This window comes from Aotus nancymaae, unplaced genomic scaffold (assembly GCF_030222135.1).
Source record: "Aotus nancymaae isolate 86718 unplaced genomic scaffold, 86718_ANA_hifiasm-v0.15.2.pri h1tg000006l, whole genome shotgun sequence".
NCBI lineage: Eukaryota > Metazoa > Chordata > Mammalia > Primates > Aotidae > Aotus > Aotus nancymaae.
The window spans coordinates 25,757,245-25,769,346 of NW_026988417.1; the positions used below are offsets into that span (position 1 = coordinate 25,757,245).

A 12,102-nucleotide genomic window follows, 5' to 3' on the forward strand; every position below is an offset into this window, starting at 1 on the left:
ACTTTGGGAGGCTGAGGTGGGTGGATCACCTGAGGTCAGGAGTTTGAGACCAGCCTGACCAACATGGTGAAACCCTGACTCTACTAAACATACAAAAATTGGCTGGGCATCGTGGTGGGCGCCTGTAATCTCAACTACTTGGGAGGCTGAGGCAGGAGAATTGTTGGAACCTGGGAGGCAGAGATTGCAGTGAGCCAAGATCACGCCATTGCACTCCAGCTCTGGGGACAACAGCGAGACCCTGTCTCAAAAAAGAAAAAAAAGATGAGATTTCTCCATGTGGCAGGGAAGGGGGTGGGCCACCAGCTGCTTCAATTTCATATTTTTTTATCTTCTTGTCCCTTCAACTCCAAATAGAGAAATTCCAGAGAAAAGCTATGCTGGGCCCTGCCTGATCACTTTCCTATCCTGGAAACATTGTCCATGGCCCAGGGCATAGGAGACAATGGTCTTCCATGGGGAAATGGCTGAAGGATTGGGGTGAGGGGTGTCATTCATTTGGAGGGAAAGGATCTGTTCCTCTATCTAGAGGAGATGTGCTGGATGGGCAAGATAGTCACCTCAGAAGTGTTTTGCTGTTTGGAAAATCTTCTATCAATAGATACTTGACGAGCTTCTGAAGCTTGACGCTGAAGGTTGGGTACAACAGAAGTTCTAGACTCAATGTCTCTCTTCGAGGAGTTCACCAACCAACTGAGGAGGCCCAAAGCCATTCCACCTGCCGATTTCACCTACTCATCCTCTAGATCCCAGCTTAAATGCCAGAGCTTCCTTTATCTCGCAAAATAGACAATCCCTTTGTTACATGTTCTTACAGATATCTGTTCCCCACCCTCTTTTTTTAAGGCAGCCTGTGTTTATAACAATTGCCATTTATGAAGAAGTTTGTCCCTTCCCACTAGAGTATAAGCCCTTTGAGGCCAAGACCACATTGATATGAACTCTCCATTGTATTCTCAGCACTGAGCACAAATCTTAGAATAAAGGGTGGATGAAATTGCTAAAGATCTCACCATGAATTTCTTATTTGAGGAAGTATGGAGAACAGATAAAGTTGAGAGCCAATTGCTGAGCCTGGGGGAGGGCCCAAATGAAATTGAGCAAGAGAATAGAAATGAGGAGGGAGATTTGATTTATTGGGCACCGTTCTGGCCAAGTTAGATAAAATTTCAATGAAATAAAGAGATTGAAGTGTTTGCTGCAGTGAATCAGGAAAGTATAAAAATTTGAAAAATCCTATCTCCCTAGGTTTGTTCTAGAAAAGAGAGTTGAGATTCAACTCACTACCATGATCCTAGACCCATATAGGGACTGGTCTCTCTATGGGTTAGGAAAAGCTCCCCACACAGAAAAAACTTAGGCCTTGGCCTTAAGCCCAGCCTACAGATTTGATCTGGGGGTCTTTGAAGGCTTTAAGGAAAATGAATAATATCAAAGCTTCTGTTTGTTATTTGTTTTGTTAAAGGTCATAAATTGGGATTCCCTTTTGGTGGGTGAAAGAAATGATTAGCCCCCTTTTTAAAAGCACTCAATGGGCCTGTGGCTAATGACCTATTGAGCCGTCAAGAAAGGGGAGAATGGAAACACCGCTCTTGGGTGAAGTGGCAGCATGTTGTGTTGTTTTCCTTCAATCAGTGGTGTGACAAGGAAAAAAAAAGAAAGAAAGAAAAAAAGAAATGATTAGGTTTTTTGCTATATAAAAGAATACAATCTCATACTAGAATGGAAAAGCTAAAACAACGAGCAAGGAAGCCGGAACTGCTTTACTCCGCTGCACATTCAACTACGTGGACAGCTTTTCAAATATAAGCCATACTCTGGCCCCAATTCAGAACGTGCGAATCAGACTCTCCACAGGTGCAGCTCAATCACTGGGATGTTGTCAAAGCTCCCCAGGTGACTCTAATGTGTAGACAAGATTGAGAGCTATCGAACTAATCTGTTTTATATGTGGTAAAAGCAAGGTCTTCTTTGCGGGGCAGAGATTGTCTGAGACTTTTGGAAGCTGAGCTTCCTTTGCATGGGGCTAATTATGAGGCATTGGAACTTGGGAGAATATGAGAGAGGAGTCTCTAATCTGTTGGAGGAGTGGGCTCTCTGCAACATGGTGGCTAGCCTAGGGCTCAGGCGGCAGACAGCCAACATTGAATTCCTCCTCCTGTCCCACTTCCACGCTTGCCCGCTATGAAGGGACGCAGCTGGTAAACTTTAGGTTTGTACAGGTTTGTTATATAGGTAAATTTCACATCATGGGGGTTTGGTGTACAGATTATTTCACCACCCAGGTAACAAGCACAGTACCCAGTAGGTAGTGTTTTTCTGTTTCATTTTGTTTTTTAAATGAAATTTAATTTTAAGGTCCAGGATACATAAGCAGAACACGCAGGTTTGTTACATAGGTAAATGTGTGCCACAGTGGTTTGCTGCACCTATTAACCCGTCACCCAGGTATTAAGCCCCACATGCATTAGTTATTTATCCTGATGCTCTCCCTCCCCCTCCACCCTGACAGGCCCCAGTGTTTGTTGTCCCCTCCCTGTGTCCATGTGCTCTCATTGTTCAGCTCCCACTTATAAGTGAGAATATATGGTGTTTGGTTTTCTGTTCTTGCATTAGTTTGCCGAGGATAATGGCTTTCAGCTCCGTCCATGTCCCTGCAAAGGACATGATTCCCTTTTATGGTTGCATAGTATTCCATGGTGTATTTGTACCATGTTTTCTTTATCTAGTCTATCATTGATGGGTATTTGGGTTGATTTCATGTCTTTGCTGTTGTGAATAGTGCTGCAGTGAACATACACGCACATGTATCTTTATACCAGAATGATTTATATTCTTTTGGATGTATACCCAGTAATGGGATTGCTGGGTCAAATGTTATTTCTTTTGCTGTGCAGAAAACTCTTTAGTTTAATTACATTCCATTTGTCAATTTTTGTTTTTTTTGCAGTTGCTTTTGGTGTTTTAGTCATAAAACTTTTGCTTATGCCTGTGTCCTCAATGGTATTGCCTAGATTTTCTTCTAGGGTTTTTATAGTTTTGGGTTTTGCATTTAAGTCTTTAATCCATCCCGAGTTAATTTTTGTATAAGGTGTAAGGAAGGTGTCCGGTTTCAATTTTCTGCATATGGCTAGCCAGTATTCTCAGCACCATTTATTAAATAGGGAATCCTTTCCCCATTGCTTGTTTTTGTCAGATTTGTAGAAGATCCGATGGTTGTAGATGTGATATCTTACTTCTGAGATTTCTATTCTGTTCCATTGGTTTATGTGTCTGTTTTTATACCAGTACCATGCTGTTTCGGTTACTGTAGCCTTGGAGTATAAAGTCTGGTGGTATGATGCCTCCAGTTTTGTTCTTTTTGCGTAGGATTGTCTTGGCTATATGGGCTCTTTTTTGGTTCCATATGAATTTTAAAATATTTTTTTCTAATTCTGTGAAGAATGTCAATGGTAGTTTAATGGGAATAGCATTGAATTTATAAATTACTTTGGGCAGTATGGCCATTTTCACGATATTGATTCTTCTTATTCATGAGCATGCAATGTTTTTCCATCTGTTTGTGTCCTCTCTAATTTCCTTGAGCAGTGTTTGTAGTTCTCCTTGAAGAGGTCTTTCAGTTCCCCTGTTAGCTGTGTTCCTAGGTATTTTATTCTCTTTGTAGCAATTGTGAATGGGAGTTCATTCATGATTTGGCTCTCTATTATTGGTGTATAGGAATGCTTGTGATATTTGCACATTAATTTTGTGTCCTGAGACTTTGCTGAAGATGCTTATCAGCTTAAGGAGATTTTGGGCTGAGATGATGAGGTTTTCTAGATATAGGATTATGTTGTTTGCAAACAGAGACAGTTTGACTTCCTCTCTTCCTATTTGAATACCCTTTATTTCTTTTTCTTGCCTGACTACCCTGGCCAGAACTTCCAATACTATGTTGAATAGAAGTGGTGAGAGACGGCATCCTTGACTTGTACTGGTTTTCAAGGGGAATGCTTACAGATTTTGTCCATTCAGTATGATATTGGCTGTGGGTTTGTCGTAAATGACTCTTATTATTTTGAGGTATGTTTCATCAATATCGAGTTTATTGAGAGTTTTTAACATGAAGGAATGTTGAATTTTATCAAAAGCCTTTTCTGTGTCTATTGAGGTAATCATTTGATTTTTGTCTTAAGTTCTGTTTATGTAATTAATTTGCATATGTTGAACTAGCCTTGCACCCCAGGGATGAAGCTATCTTGATCTTGGTGGAAAGATCAATCTTTTTGATATGCTACTGGATTCAGATTGCCAGTATTTTATTGAGGATTTTTGCATCCATGTTCATCAGGGACATTGACCTAAAGTTCTCTTTTTTTGCTATGTCTCTGCCAGGTTTTGGCATCAGGATGATGCTGACCTCATAAATGAGTTAGGGAGAAGTCCCTCCTTTTCAATTATTTGAAACAGTTTTAAAATAATTGGCACCAGCTCCTTTTTGTACCTCTGGTAGAATTCAGCTGCAAATCCATTTGGTCCTGTGCTTTTTTTGGTTGGTAGGCTATTTATTACTGCGTCAATTTCAGAATTTGTTATTGGTTTATTCAGGGATTCAACTTTTCCTGCGTCAATCTTGGGAGAGTGTATGTGTCCAATAATGTATCCATTTCTTCTAGATTTTCTAGTTTATGTGCATAGAGGTGTTTATAGAATTCTCTGATGGTTGTATTTCTGTGGGGTCAGAGGTGATATTCCCCTTTACATTTTTTATTGTGTTTATTTGATTATTCTCTTTTCTTCTTTGTTAATCTAGCTAGCAGGCTATCTATTGTATTTATTTTTTCAAAAAGCCACCTTCTGGATTCATTTTATGTTTCTATAGCCTTCTGTTCCACTCTGATCTTGGTTATTTCTTGTCTTCTGCTAGCTTTGGGGGTTTGTTTGCTCTTGATTCTCTAGTTCTTTTAGTTGTCATGTTAGGGTGTCGATTTGAGATCTTTCTAACTTTGATGTGGGCATTTAGTACTATAAATATCCCTGTCAACACTGCTTTAGCTGCATCCTAGAGATTCTGGAATGTTGTCTCTTTATTCTCAGTGGTTCCAAACAACTTCTTGACTTCTGCTTTAATTTCATTCCCGATAGGTAGTTTTTCGATCCTCCTCCTCCTCTCTACCTCCACCATCAAGAAGGCCTCAGTGTTCATTGTTCTCTTCTTTGTGTCCATATGTACTCAGTGTTAAGCTCCTGCTTATAAGTGATAACACACAATACTTGTTTTTCTGTTCCTGCTTTAGTTCACTTAGGATAATGGCCTCCAGCTGCATCCATGTTGCTGCAAAGGACAGTGTCTCATTCTTTTTTATGGCTGCATAGTGTTCCATGGTGTATATGTACCACATTTTCTTTACCCAGTCTACTATTGTTGGGCATTTAGGTTGATTCCATGTCTTCAGTATTGTGAGCAGTGCTGCAATGAACATACATGCACATGTGTCACATACCTAACAATGGGACTGCTGCACTGAATGGTAATTCTACTTTGCGTTCATTGAGAAATTACCAAACAGTTTTCACAATGGCTGAGCTAACTTACAGTCCCACCAGCAGTGAGTACATATGCATTCCCTTTTTTCTGCAACCTCACCAGCATCTGCTATTTTTTTCACTTTTTAATAATAGGTATTCTGAGTTGTGTGAAATGGTATCTTGTGGTTTTGATTTGCATTTCTCTAATAATTAGTGATGTTGAGCATTTCTTCATATGCTTATTGCCTGCATGTGTATCTTTTGAAAAGTGTCTGGTTCCATATGAATTTTTAAATAGTTTTCTCTAATTTTGTGAAGAATATAATTGGTAGCTTGATAGGAATATCATTGAATCTATAAATTGTGATGGGCAGTATGGCCATTTAAACAATATTGATTCTTCCTATCTATAAGCATGGGATGTTTTTCCATTTGTATGTCATCTCTGATTTCTTTGGGCAGTGTTTTGTAATTCCCACTGTAGAGATCTTTTACCTTTCTGGTTAGCTGTATTGCTAGGTATTTTATTCTTTTTGTGGCTATTATGAATAGGATTGCATTCTTGACTGGGCTCTGAGCTTGGATGTTGTTAATGTATAGGAATGCTACTAATATTCGTACATTGATTTTGTATTTTGAAACTTTGCTGAGATTGTTTGCCACATCAAAGAGTTTTTGAGCAGAGACTTGGGTTTTGTAGGTATAGAATCATATCATCTGCAAACAGGGATAGTTTGACTTCCTCTCTTGTTTGTATGCCTTTTATTTTTTATCTTGCCTAATTGCTCTGGCCAGGACTTCTAGTACTATGTTGAATAGGAGTGGTCAGCAAGGGCATCTTTGTCTTGTTCTGGTTTTCAAGAGGAATGCATACAGCTTTTGCCCATTCAGTATGATGTTGGCTGTGAGTTTATCACAGATGGCTCTTATCATTTTGAGGTATGTCTTGCAATGCCTAGTTAGCTGAGGGTTTTTAGCATAAAGAGATGTTAAATTTTATTGAAAGCCCTTTCTGCATCTGTTGAGATAATGTGGTTTTTGTTTTTAGTCTGTTTATGTGATGAATCACATTTTTTGATTTGCATATGTTGAACCAACCTTGCATCCCAGGAATAAAGCCTACTTGATCATGATGAATTACCTTTTTGATATGCTGCTGGATTTGGTTGACTAGTATTTTGTTGAGGATTTTTGCATCTATGTTCATCAAGGATATTGACCTGAAGCTTTATTTTTGGTTGTGTCTCTGCCAGGTTTTGGTATCAGGATAATGCTGGCATCATGGAATGAGTTAGGGAGGATTACCTCTTCCTTATGACTAATATGTTTAATTTTTTTTGCCCCATGTGACAATTTCTTACAATAAACTTCTGTTATCAGAGTCATGGGGAATGAGGAAAGGGGCTGTGTCTATACTTGGGAAAGAGTTTCAAGATGGCAACAGGGACTCAAAGAAACTGTCTGGCATAATTATCTTGAGAGTCATTCATCTGGGAATTTTCAGCTGTATTTGGTAAGAAACTGGATTTCCCTCAGTAATGCAGAATGGGACTAAGAGATTTTTTCGAATATACTTCTAAAAATAACTTAAAGGGGCAATACATTTGTCTGGGAACAAGGAGGACCAATGAAAGACTTTTGGATTTGGCCTTAAGATCTGTGGCAACATCCAAACTATCAATTTCAGAGGCCTGATGGCATATTGTAGGGTCATAAGGACAGGGTCTAAGCTTGCTTATGTATATTTAAATGGTGGTGATGACAAAAAGCAGTGGAGTGCAACTATTCAAGTAAAACAGGCATCACTGTTTTGATGATCACTTGGTCAAGAAATTTGGCGACAGCTACAGGATTGAGCAAGGATCCCCTTGTGTGTTTGATTTCAAGATAGGATGGAGGTGTACATGCTTGAATAGCAACAAAGAAGACACCAAGGGAAACTAAAGATGTTGAAGAGGAAGGGCATAGGTGTGAGCCCATGGATATAAGAATAATAGGCATCTTTTTAGATGAGTGGTCTTGAAACATTTCTGATTGTGCCATTCCTATCCGTAATATCTTTTTGAGGGTTTATTCTAGATGCAAGTATGTTCAGTTATTTATAAATTGCTTGCTTGTGCTGTTATTTCATGCATTATGAAATTTTGCAAGAATATGGATATTCTTAAAGGATGATATAAAAATAAAACATTTTAAAATAACTTTATTTATGATATTTATGAAACTTTGGACCCGAAATATTATTTATATCTATCATTTTCTATTAGTAATAGTAATAATTATAGTTTTAGTGGCAGCAAAGTGACAGTTTATGCTTCCCTCTTTTTGAAAATCTTGATTTAATGTTTTCTATCATGGCAAATAATAAGTCTGGTTCTAATTTCAGCTTATTTTGATACTTGATTTTATGTCTGTCACATCTGAAAAAGATACCCCACAAAGCCACGTGGATTCAACTAAAAGGAATATATAATTTGCTTTGCTTACCAAATCACGATACTCATTTTTCATTCACACCCATCAATTATGCAAGAGTTGTTATTGAAATTCAGGTAGGAAATTTCCATCTTCCCTGATGTCAAGTATTTGTTCTTACAAACTAGGTCTAAGTTTATATCTATATTTTTAACAAATGAGCTTGAAACCTACTTAAATTTTTTGTTTAGAAAAAAATTTCTTTATTGAGTGATAATTTGAACAGTAAAAATACTGATCTTAAGCTCAATCGAGAATTTTTAAGCAGTAGAAAATTCAGTTTACAAATTTTTTAAGTGTGTAGATATGGCTGTTTTTACAGGTGAGAAATAGAAATTGTTTGGAGCAGTCATGAAATAATTGTAGAAAAATTCCAAAACCGATTTAAAAATAATTCCCCCATAATATTAATATTAGGTTGGTGCAAAAGTAATTGTGGTTTTGGCCATTACTTTTAATTTATGTTTCTAAATATGTATTTTTAAAAACAATAACTTTTAAGCTCATTGTTAAAAATCATATTTACCTTGAAAAAATCAATTAAATGTATTTACTTTTTTTTATATATATACTTTAAGTTCTGGGATACATGTGCAGAATGTGCAGTTTTGTTAAATAGCTATACACATGCCAAGGTGATTTGCTGCACCCATCAACCCATCATCTACATTAGGTATTTCTTCTAATGCTATCCCTTCTCTAGCCACCCAACCCCCAATAGGCCCTGGTGTGTGATGTTCCCCTCCCTGTGTCCATATGTTCTCATTGTTCAACTCCCACTTATGAGTGGGCATATGTGGTGTTTGGTTTGCTGTTCCTGTGTTAGTCTGATGAGAATGATGGCTTCCAGCTACATTCATGTCCCTGCCAAGGACATGAACTCATCCTTTTTTTTATAGCTGCATAGTATTCCATGGTGTATATGTGCTACATTTTCTTTATCCAGTCTGTCATTGATGAGCACTTGGGTTGGTTACAAGTCTTTGCTATTGTGAATAGTGCTGCAATAAACATATGAGTGCATGTGTCTTGGTAGTAGAATGATTTATAATCCTTTGGGTGTATACCTAATAATGGGATTGCTGGGTCAAATGGTATTTCTATTTCTAGATCCTTGAGGAATTGCCACACTGTCTTGCACAATGGTTGAACCAATTTACACTCCCACCAACAGTGTAAAAGCATTCCTATTTCTCCACATCCTCTCCAACACCTCTTGTTTCTTGACTTTTTAATGAGCCCCATTCTAACTGGTATGAGATGGTATCTCATCATGGTTTTGATTTGCACTTCTCTAATGACCAGTGATGATGAGCTTTTTTTCATATGTTTGTTGGCTGCATAAATGTCTTCTTTTGAGAAATGTCTGTTCATATTCTTCACCCACTTTTTGATTGGGTTATTTGTTCTTGTAAATTTGTTTAAGTTCCTTATAGATTCTGGGTATTAATGCTTTGTTAGATGGATAGATTGCAAAGATTTTCTCCCATTCTGTAGGTTGCATGTTCACTCTGATGATAATTTCTTTTGCTGTGCAGGAGCTCCTTAGTTTAGTTAGATGCCATTTGTCCATTTTGGCTTTTGTTGTCATTGCTTTTGGTGTTTTAATCAGGAAGTCTTTGCCCATTCCTATGTCCTGAATGGTATTGCTTAGGTTTTCTTCTAAGGTTTTTGTGGTATAGGTCTCACATTTAAGTATTTAACCCATCTTGAGTTAATTTTTGTGTAAGGTGTAAGGAAGGGATCCAGTTTCAGTTTTCTGCATATGGCTAGCCAGTTTTCCCAAAACCATTTATTAAATTGGGAATCATTTTCCCATTGCTTATTTTTGTCAGGTTTGTCAAAGATCAGATGGTTGTAGATGTGTGGCATTATTTCTGAGGCCTCTGTTCTGTTCCATTGGTCTATACATCTGTTTTGGTACCAGTAACATGCTGTTTTGGTTACTGTAGCCTTGTAGTATAGTTTGTAGTCAGGTAGCAGCAGCACATAAGGTATTAGATATCAGAGACTAGGTATTATATCAAGTATCAGAGACTGGGATTGCAATCCCTGCTTTTTTTTGCTTTTCATTTGCTTGGTAAATATTTCTCCATCCCTTTATTTTGAGCTCATGTGTGTCTTTGCACATGAGATAGGTTTCCTGAACACAGCACACTGATGGGTCTTGACTCTATCCAATCTGGCAGTCTGTGACTTTTAATTGCGGCATTTAGCCCATTTACATCTAAGATTAATATTGTTATGTGTGAATTTGATCCTGTCATTATGATGTTGGCTGGTTATTTTGCCTGTTAGTTGATGCAGTTTCTTCATAGTGTCTTTACCATTTGATATGTTTTTGCAGTGGCTGGTATCTGTTTTTCCTTTTCATATTTAGTGCTTCCTTCAAGAGCTTTTGTAAGGCAGGCCTGGTGGTGACAAAATCTCTCAGCATTTGCTTGTCTGTAAAGGATTTTATTTCTCCTTTGCTTATGAAGCTTAGTTTGGCTGGATGTGAAATTCTGGGTTAAAAATTCTTTTCTTTAAGAATGTTGAATATTGGCTCCCACTCTCTTCTGGCTTGTAGAGTTTCTGCAGAGAGGTCCACTGTTAGTCTGATGAGATTCCCTTTGTGGGTAACTCAACCTTTCTCTCTGGCTGCCCTTAACATTTTTTCCTTCATTTTAACCTTGGTGAATCTGACAATTATGTGTCTTGGGGTTGCTCTTCTCAAGGAATATCTTTGTGGTGTTCTCCATATTTCCTGAATTTGAATTTTGGTTTGTCTTGCCAGGCTGAGAAAGTTCTCCTGGATAATATCCTGAAGAGTGTTTTCTAACTTGTTTCCATTCTCCCTGTCACTTTCACGTACACCAATCAAATGTAGGTTTGGTCTTTTCACATGTTCCCATATTTTTTGAGGCTTTTGTTCATTCCGTTTCATTCTTTTTTTCCCTAATTTTGTCTTCATGTTTTATTTCATTAAGTTGATCTTCATACTCTGATATCCTTTCTTCTACTTGATCGATTCAGCTATTGATACTTGTGTATGCTTCACGAAGTTCTCATGCTGTGCTTTTCAGCTCCATCAGGTCATTTATGTTCCTCTCTAAACTGGTTATTCTAGTTAGCAATTCCTGTAACCTTTTTTCAAAGTTCTTAGCTTTCTTGCATTGGGTTAGAACATACTTCTTTAGCTTGGAGGAGTTTGTTATTACCCACTCCTGAAGTCTACTTCTGTCAATTTGTCAAACTCATTCTCCATCCAGTTTTGTTCCCTTGCTGCTGAGGAGTTGTGATCTTTTGGAGGAGGAGAGACATTCTGGTTTTTGGAATTTTCAGCCTTTTTTTGTGCTGGTTTTTCCTCATCTTCATGGATTTATCTACCTTTGGTCTTTGATGTTGGTGACCTTCAGATGGGGTTTCTGTGTGGATGTCCTTTTTGTTGATGTTGATGCTATTCCTTTCTGTTTGTTAATTTTCCTTCTAACAGTCACGTCCCTCTGCTGCAGGTCTGCTGGAGTTTGCTGGAGGTCCACTCCAGACCCTGTTTGGATGGGTATCACCAGAGAAGGCTACAGATCAGCAAAGATTTCTGCCTTTTCCTTCCTCTGGAAGCTTTGTCCCAGAGGGACGCCTGCCAGATGCCAGCCAGAGCTCTCCTATATGAGGTGTTTGTCGACCCCTGCTGGAGGTGTCTCTCAGTCAAGAGGCACAAGGTTCAGACCCACTTGAAGAGGCAGTCTGTTCCTTAGCAGAGCTCAAGCACTGTGCTGGGAGATCTGCTGCTCTCTTCAGAGCTGGCAGGCAGGAACGTTTAAGTCTGCTGAAGCTGTGTTCACAGCCATCCCTTCCCCTGGTGCTCTGTCCCACAGAGATGGGAGTTTTATCTATGAGCCCCTGACTGAGGCTGCTGCCTTTCCTTCAGAGATGCCCTGCCCAGAGAGGAGGAATCTAGAGAGGCAGTCTGGCTACAGGGACTTTGCCAAGCTGTAGTGGGCTCTGCCCAGTCCAAACCTCCCCCTGGATTTGTTTACATTGCGAGGGGAAAACCACCTACTCAATCCTCAGTAATGGATGCCCCTCATGCCACCAGGCTTGAGTTTCCCAGGTTGACTTCAGACTGCTGTGCTGCCA

General features: G+C 38.8%; 1 non-coding gene across 1 annotated transcript; it reads left to right on the forward strand.

The window, feature by feature from the left end:
• Positions 1 to 1,512: 1,512 nt before the first annotated feature.
• On the forward strand, positions 1,513 to 1,648 carry LOC135272138 (small nucleolar RNA SNORA21). Its single transcript, XR_010340233.1, has one exon. It is a non-coding gene; the product is annotated as a small nucleolar RNA SNORA21 (small nucleolar RNA).
• The last annotated feature ends 10,454 nt before the right edge of the window (positions 1,649 to 12,102 follow it).